At 42.2% G+C, this 18206-nt stretch overlaps 1 protein-coding gene across 6 annotated transcripts in view; it reads right to left on the bottom strand.

The window, feature by feature from the left end:
• Nucleotides 1-18206, bottom strand: part of LOC149918833 (uncharacterized) — a 284012-nt gene that overhangs the window by 148112 nt on the left and 117694 nt on the right. The gene's annotated exons all lie outside the window — the stretch shown is intronic.

The following is an 18206-nucleotide window of genomic DNA, read 5'->3' as shown; positions in this document are numbered from 1 at the left end:
ATGAGGATTTCAGAGGTGGTAGAGAAAAGATGTAGGAAAAGAGGCAAGAAAAAGTGCACCACGGGAGGATGGACATGCACTGAGCACTGGTCTAGAGCAGCACAGTGCTGATCAAAACCTGGTGTCAAAATCCTTCAGCCATCCTCCCAGCAGGGCAAACACTCAGGTTTTGGAGGCTAACTGCAGTCATTTAGTCTCTTTTCACATACTTGTGCAGAGATGTGATGTTGGTCAGACCTGTGGATTAGCCCAACATTGCATTGGAGTGAATGGTGGGGCAGAAAGGAAAGCATATAAAAATGTTGTAGGCAGAAAGTCCTGCTTCAGACTGCAACCCAAGGCAGCAGCATTGCTTTGTCCTGACTTCTTCCACAGGAGCTCAGGCAGTTTGTGCAGCTCACTGCATTAACAGGAAAGCACTGAAAGATTTTTAGGAGCTAAACACAGACTCTTGAAATAGATCAGAAGTATTTGTGGCTATTTCTGCTCAGTCACTCCATGGAAGATCAATGTTATAACATTAGGTAGAAAAACCTCCCTATTACTGAAAACTGCTACCCCTTCTCAGCTCACATAGCAGCACGTGTTTTCCCAGCACCGAACATGGATGCATAGTCACATCATTTTGCCAAGGGGTGCTTCCTGCTCATGCTCCTCCCTCACAGCAGACCCCAGCATTCCTTCACAAGACTACTTTTTCCACTTTCCCCAAAAGAGCCAAACAAAAAGAAAAGAAAAAAATGCAATGGTGAGGCAGCAGAAGACAGACTGTTTTGGTATACAAAGCTGAGCAACACACAGCACAGGGACAGAGGAAAAGCACTTGAGTACCTGAGGGCAAAAGGAGGGCCGAGCCCTAGGAGCCAGCTTGCATGCTTATACCTGAACTCCCTGGAATCCACATTTATGCACAGGCTCCAAATTTCACAGCTGCACTACCTCTGCCACCGGTGTGAGCTGCACCGGGGGGGCAGACAATGCAGCATCTTTCCTCCTCCTTCATCTCCTGAGAGAGGGGAAGAACGTGGTCCCCATCCATCCAGTTTCTGTCATTATTTCTTCCTGATTTGCCCACTTGGGGATGCTTACAAGTCTGAAGAACAAAGCAAAGATGGCACTCTATTGCTAGTCTGAGTGTTTCTACGTCTGCCTGCCTGGTGCTGTTAGGAATTGAAAAGGCTTCAAAAGTTTCAAAATACCCACGATACCATCAAGCCAAAACATTTAAGGAATCTAAATAAACCTCTAAGGTTCCCGAAATCAGCTTTGTAGTTGTGCCAGCCACAGGCTGCCAGCAAAGCCAGTCTTCATCAAAATCAGAAGAGCTGGAATCAACATTTGCTGTGAGAGGGGGAAGAAAAATCAAACCCAGTGTTAACTGTTAATGTATCTGCCTTCAATAAAAAAGGATGCAGCTGAGTAGTTCTAGGAAAATGGAAAGTCGTTGTTTTGCCTATAAGAGAGTGCTCAAAACTAAACACAAAGAAATTTTTGTGCAAGCAGAAATATTTCACTTGATCTGAAAAATGCAAGGGCTTGAGAGCCAAGGTGGTGTTAATTGGAGATAGATGCACTCAAGTAACTTGAGAATTTGCCTCAAAGCCACCTTTGCAGGGCACCTGGGAACGAGGAACAGAAATAAATCTCAGGACTGTACTGAGGGAATCCCTTTATCCTTAAAAAAATTAATAATAGTGAGGGAGAATATTGGTCTAGAAAACATTAGCTGCTGCTGGTGCATGCTGGTGCAGTAATGGTCACTCTTGTAGTGAGCAAGCAGTCGAGGCTGCTAAAATTGGGCTATAGCCAAATTAACTCAACAACACACGAGGCAGCAGCTCTGCCAGTCCAAAACGCTCATGTCTGTCCCGCCTGACAGAAGACAAATGCCCTGATGTTAGCTTTATCTGGATGTATTTATTTGAGAAAATAAGCACGCCGTGGTTAGTTTGTTTTTTTTAATATCTGATTTAGTCAAGACATGTGGCTACAAAGAAAGCGCGGGACTTTAAAAGCCTAAACGTTTCTGCATTTATTTGGCATCAGACAGACTACAAAGAAGGTCAATCAGCAGTCACAATTTTACCATTCCTGACTTCTGAAGGCACTCTCCCCAAGAAAATAACAGTTTTCATGCAAATGAAGACAACACAAGATCATTACCCTAAAAGAATGCTGAACAAAGCAACAGACTTTGGCACTTCTCTGGACAGGACAGGGGAGGAATATGAGATGTAGATAGCAGATTTGCCAACTGATAGGATCCCTCACAAAGAAGGAAGCATACAATATTTGGCTATTTTCCTGAAGCTCTGAATGACCAAAACGAAGCTGTTACAACTTATGTCATTTTAGAAGATGTGCTTCCAGTTGCCAGCCCCATGAATACAAGGAAGCAGATGTTTTCTGAAAGCACAATGCAATATATAATAAAGATTGGAAATGACCTCTAAGACCATCTAGTCCAACCACAGTGTCCACTAAGCCATGGGCATCTCTGTGCCACATCTCCACAGCTCTTGAACATGTCCAGGGATGGTGACTCCACCACCTCCCTCAGCAGTCTATTCCAATATTTGACCACTCTATCTGAGAAGAAAATTTTCTTAATATGAACCTTCCCAGCACAAGTTGAGGCCCTTACTTCTCATCACTAGTTATCTGGTTGAAGAGAGACTGACCTCCAGCTCGCCACAACCTCCTTTCAGGTCGTTGCAGAGAGCCATGAGGTCTCCCCTCAGCCTCCTCTTCTCCAGACCAAACGGCCCCAGTTCCCTCAGCTGCTTCCCATCACACTTGTGCTCCAGACTTCTCACAGCTCTGCTGCCCTTCTCTGGACACACTCCAAGGCCCCACTGTCTTTCTTGCAGTGAGGGGCCAACACTAACAAAGCACTCGACGTGCAGCCTCACCAGTGCCAGTAGAGAGGGATGATGACCTCCTGCTCCCTGCACTATTGCTGACACAAGCCAGTATGACATTGGCCTTCTTGGCCAAACTGCTGGCTGATGCTCAGCTAGCTGTAAACTAACACCTCCAGATCCTTTTCCTCCATGCAGCCTTCCAGCCACTCTGCCCCAAGCTTGTAGCACTGTGTATAAGGTTGTATCCTGAAATGCAGGATCTGGCACTTGGTCTTGTTGAAGATCACACAATTGGCCTCAACCCATCAATCCCATCCTATCCAGATCACTCTGTAAGGTCTTCCTACACTCAGGCAGATTCACACTTCCTCCCAGATTGGTGTCATCTGCAAACTTACTGAGGGTGCACTCAGTCCCCTTGTCCAGATCAGCAATAAGGATATTAAACAGGACAGGTCAAAATACTGACTTTTGGGGAAAACCACTACTGATCAGTCATTATCTGGACTTAAGCCTATTGACCACTATGTTCTGGTCTGACACCCAGCTAGTTTTTACTGAGCAAAGAGTGTACCTGTTCAAGCCATGAGCTGATGGCTTTTCCAGGAGATTCCTGTGGGAGGCAGTCTCAAAGTGTTTAATAAAGTCTAGGTAGAGTACTCCCACTGCCTTTCCCTCATTCACTAGGTGGGTCACCTGGTCATAGAAGGAGAGGAGGCTAATCAAGGAGGACCTGCCTTTCATAAACCTATTCTAGCTGAGCCTGATCCCCTGGTTGTCCTGCGCATGCTGTATGATCACACTCAAGATGGTTCACTATATAACCTTTCTCAATATCAAAGTCAGGCTGACAAGCCTGTAGTTCTCTGGATCCACTTTCTGAACTTCCATGCAGATGGGCATCACATTGGCAAGTCTCCCATCCTCTGAGACCTCCCTGGATGACCAGGACTGCTGACAAATGATAGAAAGAGGCTTGGTGAGCACCTCCACCACTTCCCTCAGCACCTTCAGGTGGATCCCATCCAACTCCATGGACTTGTGATAGCCTAGGTGGAGTAGGATCTTGCCAGATGTTTTCTTATGAATTATGGGGGGTTTATTCTGCTCCCCATCCCTGTCTTCAAGCTTACTATTAAAGATGAAGCAAAGGAAGCACTCAGTATCTCAGTCATTTCCTCATCCTTGGGGGTAGTGCATCGAATAAAGGATGGAAATTCTCCTTGGCCCTTCTTTTGCTGTTCATGTATTTGAAAAACACTTTTTGTTATGTTTACAACAGTGGGCAGATTAAGTTCTAGCTGAGCTTTTTCCTTCCTTATTTTCTATCTGCATATCCTTGTACTCTTTCCAAGTTGCCCAAACCTTCTTCCAAAGCTGATTCTCCTTTTCACCCAAGACCCAGCAAAAGCTCCCTATTCAGTCAGGCTGGTGCTCCTTATTGCCAGCTTGTCTGGCCCTCACCAGAGCTTAACCACTCAGTGCAGGGCTGCGCTGCCCACCAACATGTTGGTGTTACATCTCCCCTTACACCAGTGCACTTGCAGCCAGAAGGAGCCTTACCAGAAGGTAGGTTGCTGCTTCCCTCATTCCCTTCCCAGTCTTAACAGCATCCTTTTATCCATAGCAACAGCTTTCAAATTGTACAGTTACGGAGCCCAAGAATAGGGCAGTGCAGGAGAGAGCCTAGGGCACCACGTTCTGGAAGGTCTGATGTCCATCTATGGGTTGGAACTGAGGCCTTCAGAAAATTCAGCAACAGCAAGAGAAGCAAACTTAAAATGAGCAAATTTAGCACTAAGCAGTTATTTCTTTCCCTAACATTAAGGTCAGTCACATCATCTCATCAGAGTTAAGTGGTTCATTTAGATTCAAGTTCCTGATTATTTTGGAGTCTTTAACTGAAGAACAAAGGTTAGAGCTCACAGTTCTATCAGGATAAAAAAAAATTTTGTCAGAAAAATTTTTTTTTTCTTTTCTTCCTACTGCAGTGGCCAGGGTTGTTTTTTTTTTTTTTTTTTTTTTTTTTTTTTTAAGTATGGCCTGCGGCAAGAGGAAAGCAAATACACAACCAGTTTCTACTCCTAGACTCTACCTCATTGCCTTCTGTGTGTGTAAAACAGGTAGACTATATGTGCAAAGAAATTCCACATGTACCATTCAAGGAATGCAAACCATAAGGAAGGCAAACCATACAAATGAGGCTGGGCTACCAGACCTTGGTACAAAACCCCTCAGCAACTGAGTATTCATGACTATTACAGAAAACATGCCAAAACATGCCTCAGGTCATGGCATCATTTCTTCATCTTCTCCTAATTCATTTTTCCCCTTCCACTTATATCTTAGCCTCGTTTTTTCCACTCTGAAAGACCAGTCTTTGCTCAAAGCTGCACAAAGCCTCATTATTAAGCCATGTGTTCATTTGGCTAATCTTCTAATTACCAGCTTGTTTAAACTTCAGTAGTTGAGTAATATAAGTTATTCTAAGTTGTGTTTCTGCTCAAGAAAGGAAGCAAAAAAAAAAAACAAACAACCATCAACTTCTTTTATCAAAAGGGATTCATAAACCCATGATTAGCCTTTCCAATAGCTTGAAAGGGAAGTTTACACATACTAAAGTACATATCTATTCAAACATATACACAGCCGTCGGCATAGAAGATAACTCAAGAGACAAGAAACACAGCTTGCACCGAGGTCACTTCATGGCTATTTTAAAAGTGGGATGTTCTCTCTTACATTTTCTTAACAAAAACAAATCAAGACCAATTTTAATTCTGATCAGAGTTATTTCCCTAAGGAATAAAGGGTAGTTTCTTGGCTTTACCTGATGTTTCTTTGAAACGTTTTATCAGTGGTATTACTAGGTTTGTACTTTTCCTTTTTTAAACCATCAAATTTAGTTTTACCCCTACCATACTTGAAGCAAATTCAGGCCTTACACATAGAAGTCACACTAGTGTCTGCAGCACAGACAGCAGCAGGGATACAATACCCCCCCCCAAGGAGTTTTTGTTTCCTTCCTTGGACCAAGCTGCAGATGTCCAGAGCTGATGTGCATAAGGCATTACTGCTTACATGAACTCTCAGATAGATCCTGGAACAAACGCATTCTTTGTGACATTAATACAAAGGTGGGACGTGTAATACACGCTTACCACTGATTTACATGCATCCTGCAACGTAAAGCAGCTCCTTGATTATGTTCGCAAAGGCTTATTTTACAGGTCTGGCTGAGCTATCGAGTGCAATCAGACACCAGCCTGCACCACGAGTCCTGTGGTTTGGATTCCCCATGCTTAGTCAGGCCTCTGAACCCAAGCAACATTCAAGCACTGTCAGCTTGACCTCCCTGGCACAGATGCTCATTGTTTAGTATCCTTATTTTGAGATGCTGGACCAACTGCCTATCCATTGTAAGCTAGAAGTGTGGTGTCAAATCCCCAGGTCCCCCTGTAACACAGACAAGTGCTCCAGAGAGCAAAGTTCTCATCAAATACCTTGGTTTGTTGTTAACTCTTCAGTGCCATGCTGAAAAGCATCATCTGAGCAATACATTTTGCTCAGAACTGAAGCACTACATTCACAGACCTAGCAAGAAACAACAGATGCTGACCTGTATCCATATTGCATACAGTCTTTTTGGCTGTATACAATGTCCTTTGAGTACCCATTTTACTTTTTTAGAATCACAGAATCATTAAGGTTGGAAAAGACCTCTAAGATCATCTAGCCCAACAGTCAAGCCTCTGGCCAAAGAGTTTGGCCTGCTGTCCCCAGCTTCCTGAGCAAAACACCTAGCATACAGTCAAAATAACTATGGCAAAATACATCAGAGCTGGCAGACTGATGTAGGCAGCACAGATGCATATTAATTTATCACAGCTTGTCACATAAAACAGTAAAAACCCAGAACGTCATGATGCGGCCTACGTGCCTCCCCCTTGTGCATATAAGTCTCGTTAAAGTTAATGGGAGCTGTGTGCCTATTGTATGGGGAGCATAAACTGAATGACAAAATGCACCATATGTTTCCCAACATTTACCAAACAATTGATGCTAGCTTCCATCCTTCTTGAAAACCATCCCTGACAAGACACAGGGCCTGAGCTCCTACTTACACAGTGAGAACTCTTTGTACAGTGACTGACAGGAGCAAGCAAGGTGCAGATGGCTTAAGTTTCCTGAAAAGTCTCCAGGAGTTTGTTATAACTTGGAAAGAGACAGGAATACAAGTGATGTTTAACTTCCTTTCCCCCCTCCATTTTTATTTCATCCTGCCCCCTGTGAACAGAAACCCAAATCCTAGAGGCTTTGCATCAAAACCCATAAAGCAGTATATTCCCTAAAGCCATTTCCACTCCATAAGGAAAAAATAAACGTGACACGGCATGCAAAGTGAGAGATATGCAGTTCCACCTGCTACTGACATTATTCTGCTGGTAAAAGGAAGAGCTCAGCTTTCAGAGTCAGTAGAGCATTTATTCCTAGGTGCTCATAAGGCAGGGAGGTTGGAAAAGACTGTAGCGAATCACTTTCAAGGAACTTAGGGTGGGGGGGAAGTAAAAGTCAATTTTATCAGCAGCATCCCAGAACCAAGAATGCTGACTGAGCATTAGCCACACAACTTAATGCTCAGATTACAGAAAGTTTGCTGGGAAAGCATCTGCTTCTTTCTTCCAGAATTCAAAATGCAAGCTACTAGATAAGCCTTTGGCTTCCCAAAAAAAGTCAGCAGGTATTTGCAACAGGCAGGGGCTCTGCCTGCTCCTTCTTTGATCTACTGATTCTTAACAGCAAACAAAGTGTTCCCATTGTGCTACAGCTTCTCGGAGAGTGTTTTCTACAGACCTCACTATGAATATGGTCAAGTGGTGTATTCATGTTAAATAAGTGTGAGGGGAGCTGGAAAGATGCCAGGCATAGCAGAGAATTCCTCATTGGTTTGCAGAGTTTGGGGAACAATTCTGTCAATTGCTACTTAGCAGAACACCAGGTATTTGTGCAGCACTTTGTTATTATTTTCATGTTTGTTAGTCATAGCAGTCAGCACCCCGCTGACTTGTCAAATGAGTGAAAAAAAGGTAAGTGGACAATCAACCTCAAATAAGTATTAAGCCTTCCCTCCTTTCAGGATAATAAAGAAATAGTTTGATTGGGCTTCAGGTCTGCTTCCAACACTGAGAAATAGCTTTCTCATTCTCAGCCTGTCAAGCAGACATATTGATCGTGAACCAATCTAGTAGGACAATTCACTGAGAACACCATTTGGAGCATGTAAAATATGCTGCCTCTTGCATAGAGCACTGAGAAGAAACCAGCATTTTTGATCTTTGAGTACATGTACTGCAGGAGGATGAAGTTTGGAGTTTATTCCATGGGAAATATGGGAAAGCCCATGTTTCTGTGCTGCATACATGACATACCAGGTTTTCTGTACATCTGGGTTTGGTAGAGGCCTTGTTAAGCAAGGTACTGGCAGTCAATACAAGCTGCATTCCCCCATTAGCAGTAAGTAGTGGCACAGAAGAAGTCTGCAAAATTGCATCCCCTCCTCCATTTCCCCCTACTCATAGGCAACCCTGCATACATCCACACAAACCAGCATCAAAAACTGCAGAAGCCAAAGGAAGACGAGCTGTTCATTACCTTACCCTCTAATTTACTGAAACAACTACTTGTTATGAATTGTTCTCCCTTATCTGACTTACAGTGAGCAAAGTCAGGAGGGAGCACAATGACTCTGCTAGATCAGATCTTCATTACCTGGTTAGAGCAGCCAGCCAGCACGTACGCCTTCTCTGCTCTGAGCAGGGCCCTCTCAGATGTACCCAGTGTAAGAGAGGCTGCAATACCTCCTCCCTGGCAGGGATACAGCACAACACAGAGCAGGTAAGAGCAAGGTTCTGGAGCATTAATGCTTGTAGGAGTCCTTTAACCAGATGGAACCTATTTCAATAGTGCCTACAGGAGTTCCCAGAGCCGATGGGAAGCCAGTGCCATTATAAGCACACAGGTCAAACCCACAAACCAAGCTGGTGATTTTTCATTTCATCTCACCTTTCCTGCACTTGGATTTATTACGATCTATTTTTTCCTTCTTCTGGTGAAGCTAGAAGTGGTCACCTACACCACAGGGATCACCCACCCATGGACGTTGTCCCTAGGGAACAGAACTGAGACAAGCCCACTTAAGTTTGGGGAAAAACAGTTTCGTAAATTTAAAACAACACACACAAGGTAGAAGTGTGACCACACTTTTTCCATATAAATAATGTCATACTTGTGAGGAGGGGGCCCTCAGCGATATTTCATGAATGGGCTCATTATGTTGCACCTGACCTACAGACATTTCAATGGCATTTTTATTTTATTATTTTTTTCTTATTTATTTTTGCCTGATGAGTTGCGTATAATCAAACGCTTTATGATGCTAAATCTCATTAAGACACTTCACTCTGCAGGAGTGTAACATCAGTAAGTTTAATCACTCTATAGGTCTTTGAGCAGGAAGATCCCACTGTGATATTTAAGCATCAAGCAACGCTCAGAGCAAGGGAGAAGGGAGCAATCCATACGTCTTCTCAGAGCCCCACAAGCTCAGAGTCTTCAGAATAATTTAGGCTTTGCTTTTATCATCATCATCATCCTTTTACAAATAGAAAAGTAAGAATTGCATTACCAGGAGTGGGCCAGGCTCCAGATAGAGGCCCTGTGGAAGAATTTGCACAGAGTCTAGGTTAGCTCAGATTCGTATCAGCCTCCAAGAAAAACATTCAGGAGAAACATTAAATCCTCTGAGGGGAAATATTAACAGATAGTCATGAATGGAAACTGATTATTAATTATTTTTTTTCCCTCTTTCTCTTTCTCCGTTTTATATTTTTAGTTTAAAATGTCATGTAAAGTCTGACATTGATAAAAACGGCAGGAAATGTTCCTTGCTCAATTAAATTACCACATAGACTGGCTTAACATCTGCTTGGCAAACCCTTCATAAATGCACGGCATTAATATTTAATAAAAATATCTATAGCTTTGGTTGGTACTGGAGACATTTCACACTTTGCTCACACATGGTGTTTCATATAATTATTCTCTACAGGCTGTCGCTTTAGTCCTTTAAGCAAAATAAAAGTTCCAAGGATGATTAAGTGCATGAAGTGCATCTCCTAGGACATCGTCTTCCCCCAGAGGCTTTTCCCATTGACTCTTACATGATAAGGGAGAAGCACAAAAAGGAGAAAGTGGAGCCAAACTGGAGGAAAAGAAAAGAAAGATCTCAATACTTCGGCCAATCTGATTTCCTCCATCACCCCAACACAACTTTTCCAAAGCAGTGCTCCAAGTAGCTCATCACTTCACACAAGCAGTCACAGATGAGGGGTGAAGGCAACATCAATATTGCATTTAAAGCTGTATGTATTTGACGTTCATAAAAGTTCTGGAGAAGAGAAAATGAAACAAAATACAAAGCTTCCCTCCGTCATCTCAGATACCTTAAGCATTAGCTAAATATGCCTCACTCAATAAGACTATGCTGTCTTATAGAGATTCTCCAGCAATGAAAATAAAAACAAGCATCTATATTTAAAACAACAAAGACATACAGAAAACTCCCTGTCTCAGAGGGCTTCCTTCAACATCAAGGAGATCTGTATTAATTCATGGCTGAAAAAAAAAATAGAAATTAAAAAAATGACAGCACCTAATCTCTCCTCCTGGCAAAAACAGAATCATTTCTGTGTTTGGCTAAGACATGGCCTTGGTAAGTTAGATTGAAATGTCTGTGAGAGAAAACAAGCAGCCCCTAGCAGAGTGGTGTTTGCCCCCATGACAGGGCAATCCATCCCATGTGCTGAAGAAGGGGTACAACTGAAATCCCATTCACCTCATCCAGACTCTCAAGTGCATTTGGCAGCATGCTCTCAAAAAAAAATCAGTGACTAATGAAGTTAGGCTGGGCTTCTGTTGCAGAATTGATAAAGATACAAATTAACCCTGCAAAAGGAGATTGTGAAGACCTATTCTGGTTATTACCTTCCCAGCTGTACTCATTACTATTCTGTACCTACCTAATGCTACAGTAGAATCTAGTACTTGTAACAATCAATAGACAGATTACTCAGAATGTTTGCTTGAGGCATCTATAGCTATTGACACTTTTCATCTCTTGCCAGAAAGAGGAGGGCAAGAAAGCAATTTCCTTACACATTTGGGAAAGGAGAAGCCTCATCTTAAGTCAAGCCCTGCATGCTGCCTCCTAAAGAAGAAAGGGCTTTTTTTCCTGTGAATGCAAAAGATTTTCTGTCAGCTGGCTCAAGGAAGTATAACTAACCAGAAGTGATGGGATGAAACTGAGCATGAGTATAGGGGAATGGGGAAGATGGATATCTGGAAACATTTAGCAAAAGTAGGTATATTAGGCTGTGGAATAATCTCCCGTGGGAAATGGCAGAGCCCTATTGATTGAGTCTTTCCGAAACTACCTAGACAAAGAATGCAAAACAAGAATTACAGCATGATCAACTCCCACATCTACCGGGACCAGAAAAGATGGACTTCAGTAAGCCTCTTCCACCTTTAATTTCCACAGCCCCCTATTTTGCTGAGATCTCTATTGATGGAAATGAGTTCTCCATAGCACTCTGTGGCAAGAGATGGGCAGCATCAGAACTCCATGAGATCCAAGATGAAACAATCTGGCAGCCTGAAAGACCTGCACCATTCTGTCAGGTTGCCCAGATAGAGGCACAGACCACAAGACAGCACAGATGCATTTCACTGAGCAACAACTCCCTGACTCTTTCCTCAAAACAAAGATTGAGACAGAATTCAAAGAATAATATGAAAGAATAATGTATTCTAAAGTGTTAGTGTCCCCTTTGTCTCACTTGTTTACTACTAAGTATGGACTTTACTGCCCCATAAGAAAGGCTACAGGGGAACACAGAACTCAAAACCCATTAAAAAGGCTTATCAGATCGGAGCTTGCCCCGAGGATCTTTGCAATTATGAAAACACTGCCATAAAACCCACTGAAGAGTAATAGAAAACGTAGATAACTTGTAATGGCATAAAAATTACAGACTACATCCTTGACCTAAACAGATCGATGTAGCTTTCTCCAGTCAGTGGAACCACTAGGATTTATATCACTGAAAAAAATATCAGACCCTGGCTCTGGAGCCAATTCTGTCCACGTAGCAGCCTTTGTGATCTGAACATAAAGCTGTCCTCAACATACTTCTTGCTATGTCTCTTTATAAAAACAAAAATGTATATATAAGCATATATATACATATACAATAGATACTAACTGCTGGAAATGAAGCTGTTAATTCTGCTGCTTACTTTACTTTTTGTGGGATGTGCAGGTCAATATTTATGCCCAATTCTTACATTTGTCCACAGTTATCTGTTAAGGTCTGGCAGTATGCACAATTACACAAACCTTTGGGCCTCATTCAGTACAATCATTTTTGTCTTAGTTATGATCACCCTGTGGCACCAAAGAGTCTAATCCCTGGTTTGTATTTCATGCAGATTTGTAACAAGGAAAAGACTGTGGCAAATATCATCCAAAATAATGAAGATATACCTTAAATCCATCTTCCTTCCTAAAAAATAGTTTGTCATGTTAAAGGCCAAAAACTTCCTCTTTTAATCAGAATTAGTTATAATCACTGAGTAATAGCAAAGGTTTTGCATAATGTCACTCACCATATTTCTAGAGACCCTTCAACAGGGAGACAACCTACAATAGCTACTGTTGATTAAAATGGCATTTTATAAAACTAAGCATCTTGCTCAGGCTTATGACTATTTTTCACTAACACTTTCTGCTTCCCCAGCTGCATTTCCAATGTTTTGCATATGGCCACATCAAAGCTCAGCATGATTAAAACTTAACATCCAAAAGAGCTATTACATCCTATAACAGCACGCTTGTAAAGTGGATGTAAATAAAAACTGACCTTCTATTTAAAGTTTATGGCTTCAACTCTGCAGCTCACAGATAAATAGAAAAAATATATATACATTCTCAGCCAAGCTGCGTTACAACAAAAGCCAGTAGGAAAATATACATAAGCAGGGCTGCAGCACAGGCAGGACTGCAGCATCTGCAGGCAGTCTCAGATGTGCAGGAGAGGACGAAGTACTGGGAACTGCACAAACGCATGCAGGCAGGGGGCTGAGGTAGATTTTCTCTTTTTTCCTTCACTCTGCTGACCAAATCAAAATCTGCTACTTCCTTTCTGGTGAGGAGCAGGGCTGGCCCATAGCTTGCCAGCAGCCTTAACAAAATCTGGCTTAGATCCGCAGGTGTTACTGAAAGTCCTGGCATGCCTCCTATGCTCATACAGTTGTTACGGTGCTTTGAACTGTCATTTTCTGCTTGGAAGTTGCCTCAAATTTGTTGTGTTCCACAGGGGATGATGGTGCTACTTTTCCAAACATGGAGCCAGTAATGAGCAAAGCAAATTGTGACGTATGCCCTAATTCTGTACTTTGCAACTCCAATCATGTTCATCTGTCCACACTGGTCATTCAAACTTTGGCCTTACCTGCTCCAAACTCATCTAAATCACTCCAGATTATACTTCAGATGGGCCTGGCACCAACTGAAAAACATTACTCAGGATGGGCTGTCAGCCCATGTAGTCCAGCAGCCCTCCCACCCCGCTATGCCCACTAACCACATCCCTCAATGCCACATCTACTGTTTTCCGTAAAAACTCCAGGGACAGTGACTCCACCACTTCTGCAGGCAGCCTGTTCCAAAATGCTGTCCAAACAGCGTGCACCACTGGCAGCTCCAACTGCATTCTCACTGTTTGCAGACATTCTGTAGAGCCTAAGAAAATGATATGAAATATAGCATGCTCTACTGGGCACCCTCCCCACAGATGTTTCTCTTGTCTTCTTCCCCTCAAGTTTTCTGTCCTCCTCAAAATGGACAAGTTCTACTTGTGCTATTTCTTCCTTGCCTTTCCCCTCTGGCATATTTTCAGCATCTGAAACATGCTGTTTTGCAAGACATACTTTGAGAAGTAGTACACTGTATACTCCCTCTAATCAAAGTATTAAGGTATCAGCAATGACATCTTTTGTAGGACATTTCCCAGCAAGGTACTTAATGTTCACATTTTCAGTAAAATGATCAGACAGTAAGTCCAATATCAGCAGCATCTCCTCCTCAAGACTGCTGGTTGATTCCCCAGGATAATGTTAATGTAATTCTTTTGCTAATTAGAAGCCACAGCACATCAAGAAATGGCCTAATGCGTTCCTGGCTCATAAAACATACAACAAATTCATAATGCACTGCGATGTAAAAAGGCAAGTCACAGAAAGCTGACAAGGATGGAAGGGAGAAGAGACACAAGCTGGTTTTCAGTCAAGAATTACCCTCAGAGAAGGCAAAATTGAACTTTATCCCACAGAGCACAATAGCTAAGTCAGAGCAGAAGAGGTAAAATTTGCACCATCCTGCCAATAAAGAGCAGCACAACCACCTGGCAGATGGGATACGGGGTCCCTGTGGTCTTGCTCTCCATGACATTGCTTCTGTCCACTCCCACCTATGGGACACACTGTCAGTGGCTCTGGCAGTCTGACAGAGGCAGCAGAGAGAGGCTGCCAATGGCTATGGAACTGCTGGGTGGCTCAGTCATCCTGGAAGACATAATCTACAGCAAAGGCTCTTTTGTCACTTCTGTTTTACAGCCCTGGAGATGTGTCTCTCTGAGCAGGCCTAGTGCCAACCCCATCTATACAGACTGTAAGGATCAGATGTGAATACTGCCCATAATGTCAGCCCCATGTCAAACCTACATCTGTTTGCAATGTCCTGTTATGCCAACAGGAGGATGCACAATGACTTGGAAGATAGAGACTACAGGTGTCAGCCCCAAGAGGGCTCATTTTTAAGTTTAGCACCACACATTGATTTAGTTGTATAATGTGAATTTTGGAAATAAAAGGGGGACACAGCTGCAGGGCCTCTGGATAAACAGCACTTTTTCTAATGAAAAAAGCTCACCTGTGGATGTTCAAACTTTAGGCGATTGCCTGAGGAACTGTACTTTGCAGAGTCCTAGCTGTTGATAGGACCAACATTTTGGAAATAAGCCTTGATACCCTGCTTTTTTGTCTTGCCCTTATTTGCAGAAAAACCAGAGGCAGCACACGCTTGCCAACAAGGTGCAGTAAAACTGCATCAAGAGCCAGCAATGCTACTGCCTGCTTTCCCACAGCCCTCACTGCAGAATTTGACACAAAGAACACAATGTGTGAGGTCCAGGGGTCACAGAGACCTGTGCACTAGGGAGAGGTGCTGTATAAAATCTGCTAACGTGTAATAGCGGAGCATATTGAAATGATAAAGCCAGAACTGTCTGGGGCATCATGCTTCTGTTTTCTAATGGTTATGGATTCTGTGCAAATGCTAATGTTTGCACTAAAAGCCCTCTCAGCAATATTTTGCAGCCTGAATAACTCTTTATTTTGAATTGTTTAATTACTTAATGAGGTCGGGGAGAAGTCCATCTTAGGGATCATTAGTTAAGACTTTAGAACACTGAGATTAAAGACAATTAGTGTCTGAGGGAACAGCAAAACTTTGCCACTTGTCGGCCAAATGCAAAATTACACCAAGTGCAAGAGCTGTACCAGCACTGCTGGAAATCAATGTCCAGTCCCAGGTCAAGCAGGGTGCAAGGTCTAGTTATCTCAGAGCTGGGTCTCCCTTGATAAAATCTTTCCATTATGACAGTGCAGCCATCCAAAAGCAAGGCGTACCTAAATAAGTGGTTACTCAGTGCTCAGAGATCTCTGCTGAGCCCCTGCTGCAGGCCAGACTGTTTATACCTGTAGCACTTCTTAATTATTAACATTTTACAAACTATTTACAAGCAGAGCTTTAATATAAAGTACAAATCTAAACTCCATAACAGGAAGAAATGTAGAGTTCCAGGAGAACAGTTACTTTAAGAGTATAATATAATATGAATCTGCAGTTTTTCTAAAGCAGCTACTTTTAATGAAGTCTGTACTTAGGCAAACACACACCACCGGTTTGCTTTTGTTACCATCAGATACAACAGCTCAATAGCATGTACTGAATCACAACAGACCCAGACTCACTCGCAGGTGGGTCTCTTGAGAGGTTGTATGTATAGGCCACATACTGTATGGTGGACAAAGCACAAAGCAGGAGTTAACGAAACTATGCTACTGTAAGGGCTGGGTAAGTATGAGTGGTTCTCAGCCAAAAACTCCAGTGAAAACACAATGAAACTCAGCTGGAAACAGACCCAAGAAAAAGAAGAAAGTGACCGGGGAAGAAAAATACTCACAGAGCAGCTTGAAAAGAGCATTGCTAACATCAGGGTTCCTGAACAGCAAAACTGTAATAAGACTCAACACTGGGATTTCATTCAATCTCTTGTTTTCCCAGAACAGACCTGATAGCAGAATTAGGTTTTTGTCTAAGCCAGAATACAGAAATATTGCAATGAAAATCAAAGAAAAATCTTCTTGACACCTCTGTTCTGCTCAAGTAAACTTGAAGAACAGGCTCAAAAGATAGCATGTTGAAATTCATATAAAAGCCTCACCCTTTTTTTTGCAGGCTAACTGAGCTTAACATCTCACCAGGAGCTTCTCTTCAAAGATCTGCCCCCAGTTTGCTATTCACCCACTGCAGCTAAGATACATGCCACACAGCATCAAGACCGAGTTTTAAACTTTCAGGGGGAAGATCTTTCTTGAAATCACATTCATGTTAAGCTGCTTTTTGTCTCCTTCTCTCCCAGCTTTCCACATAGCTCAGAGAGACTGAAGCTTCTCCCAGCTTTATTATCTCCATACCACCAGCTGAGGTCCCTGGTGTCTCTACTCCAATATCTGAACTTCCTCTCTGACACATGATGTCATTTCTTACACTACCAGTTCTTCCCAGAAAGCTGCCTCCTTAATAGGGTGACTAAAAGGAACACCTTTATAGTGCTGAACAAAACAGTAAGTTCAGTTTCTCAGCATTTTGGCTGTTTCCCATCCCCTCCTCCAGGTCTGAGCAAAATCTCTCCTTGCAGACAGTTAGTAAAGGAAACCAAATAAAGCAGTAAAATGCCAGGTCATTCTACTTGAGGACATGAGAAGACGTAGCAACAGATATATTGCATCCAACCACTGCAATGCTTTTCTTAGGAGTTATATTAAAAGTCTACAGAAGCAAAGTTTTCAGCACTACCAGAAAAAACCCTCTGTGGTATTTACATTAAAGGCTAGGGTTGCTAAAGCCAAAACCAAGATTACTTGGAGGTGAGACCAACTAGTGTTGCTCATACTGAAGTATATTTTGGTTACAGCCCTACTGAAATAATCAGGCTACTTGCAAAGGGAATTAAAACTGGAATTCAGTCCTTAATGTAATTTTCATGTGTGTTTATTTGTGTAGTTGTGTCACACTCTCATTTTGTTCCATGGATCAAAATACGATTATCAGGAAGACCAGTTACTCCAATCAGGCTTCCACTTTGGTTTTAGAGTATTAGCCAAACTTACCTTAAGCCAGAAAGCAGTTTTTTCTTCCTGCACTTTGACTGCCAGACCTAGTTCTTCTTACAAGTTGTAACTACAATAGCGTTTTTTTTCCACAACTAACCATGGTTTCAAATAAACAAACAAAAAATATGCATCCATACCCACAACTTAGCTGTGACATGTAGAACACACTAGGATTTCCTATTACAGCAAACTGCATTACCTCAAATACAACACAGCAGAAACTGAATGACCTATTTAGATTAGAAGTTTGGGGTAATCTATAACACAGATATAAAGAATCCTGTTTACATTTTAATAACATAATTATACTTTCAATAGCATTTCAGTCCAGGCATTTAGATCAGCACAGTTTGCTAAGCAGGGAATAGGAATAGCTACACCTATAGACAAAATGTCAGAGGATTTAGGATAAAACCTATTAAAGTCATTGCAATCCTTCCAGAGTTTTCATTCAATTCTGGATGAAGTATTTTGTCTCACACAGAGCAAACCATGGATCTTTTACAAATCACACTTGTGCATTTTTCAGAAGACTTTTCCTCCAACAAGCTGTCAGGTGCTGCTGAGTGAATCATTTATTTTCTATTTAGCAACTGAATGAAAAGTAAAGCAAAAGAGGAAAAAAAAAAACCCTTCAGCTCAGGCTGAATGAAATTTGATGGATTTTAGTTTTATCTCATTAAGCCAACAACATCAGACTTCCAAAAAACCAACATCATTTCACTTAGACAGACACTTCCATTGAAGAAATGAAAGCAAGGTATA

This window comes from Phasianus colchicus, chromosome 2 (assembly GCF_987193195.1).
Source record: "Phasianus colchicus chromosome 2, bPhaCol1.hap1.1, whole genome shotgun sequence".
In the NCBI taxonomy this organism is placed as follows: domain Eukaryota; kingdom Metazoa; phylum Chordata; class Aves; order Galliformes; family Phasianidae; genus Phasianus; species Phasianus colchicus.
The sequence above is the reverse complement of the archived record's forward strand: the minus strand, read 5'-3'. Positions and strand labels throughout refer to the sequence as shown.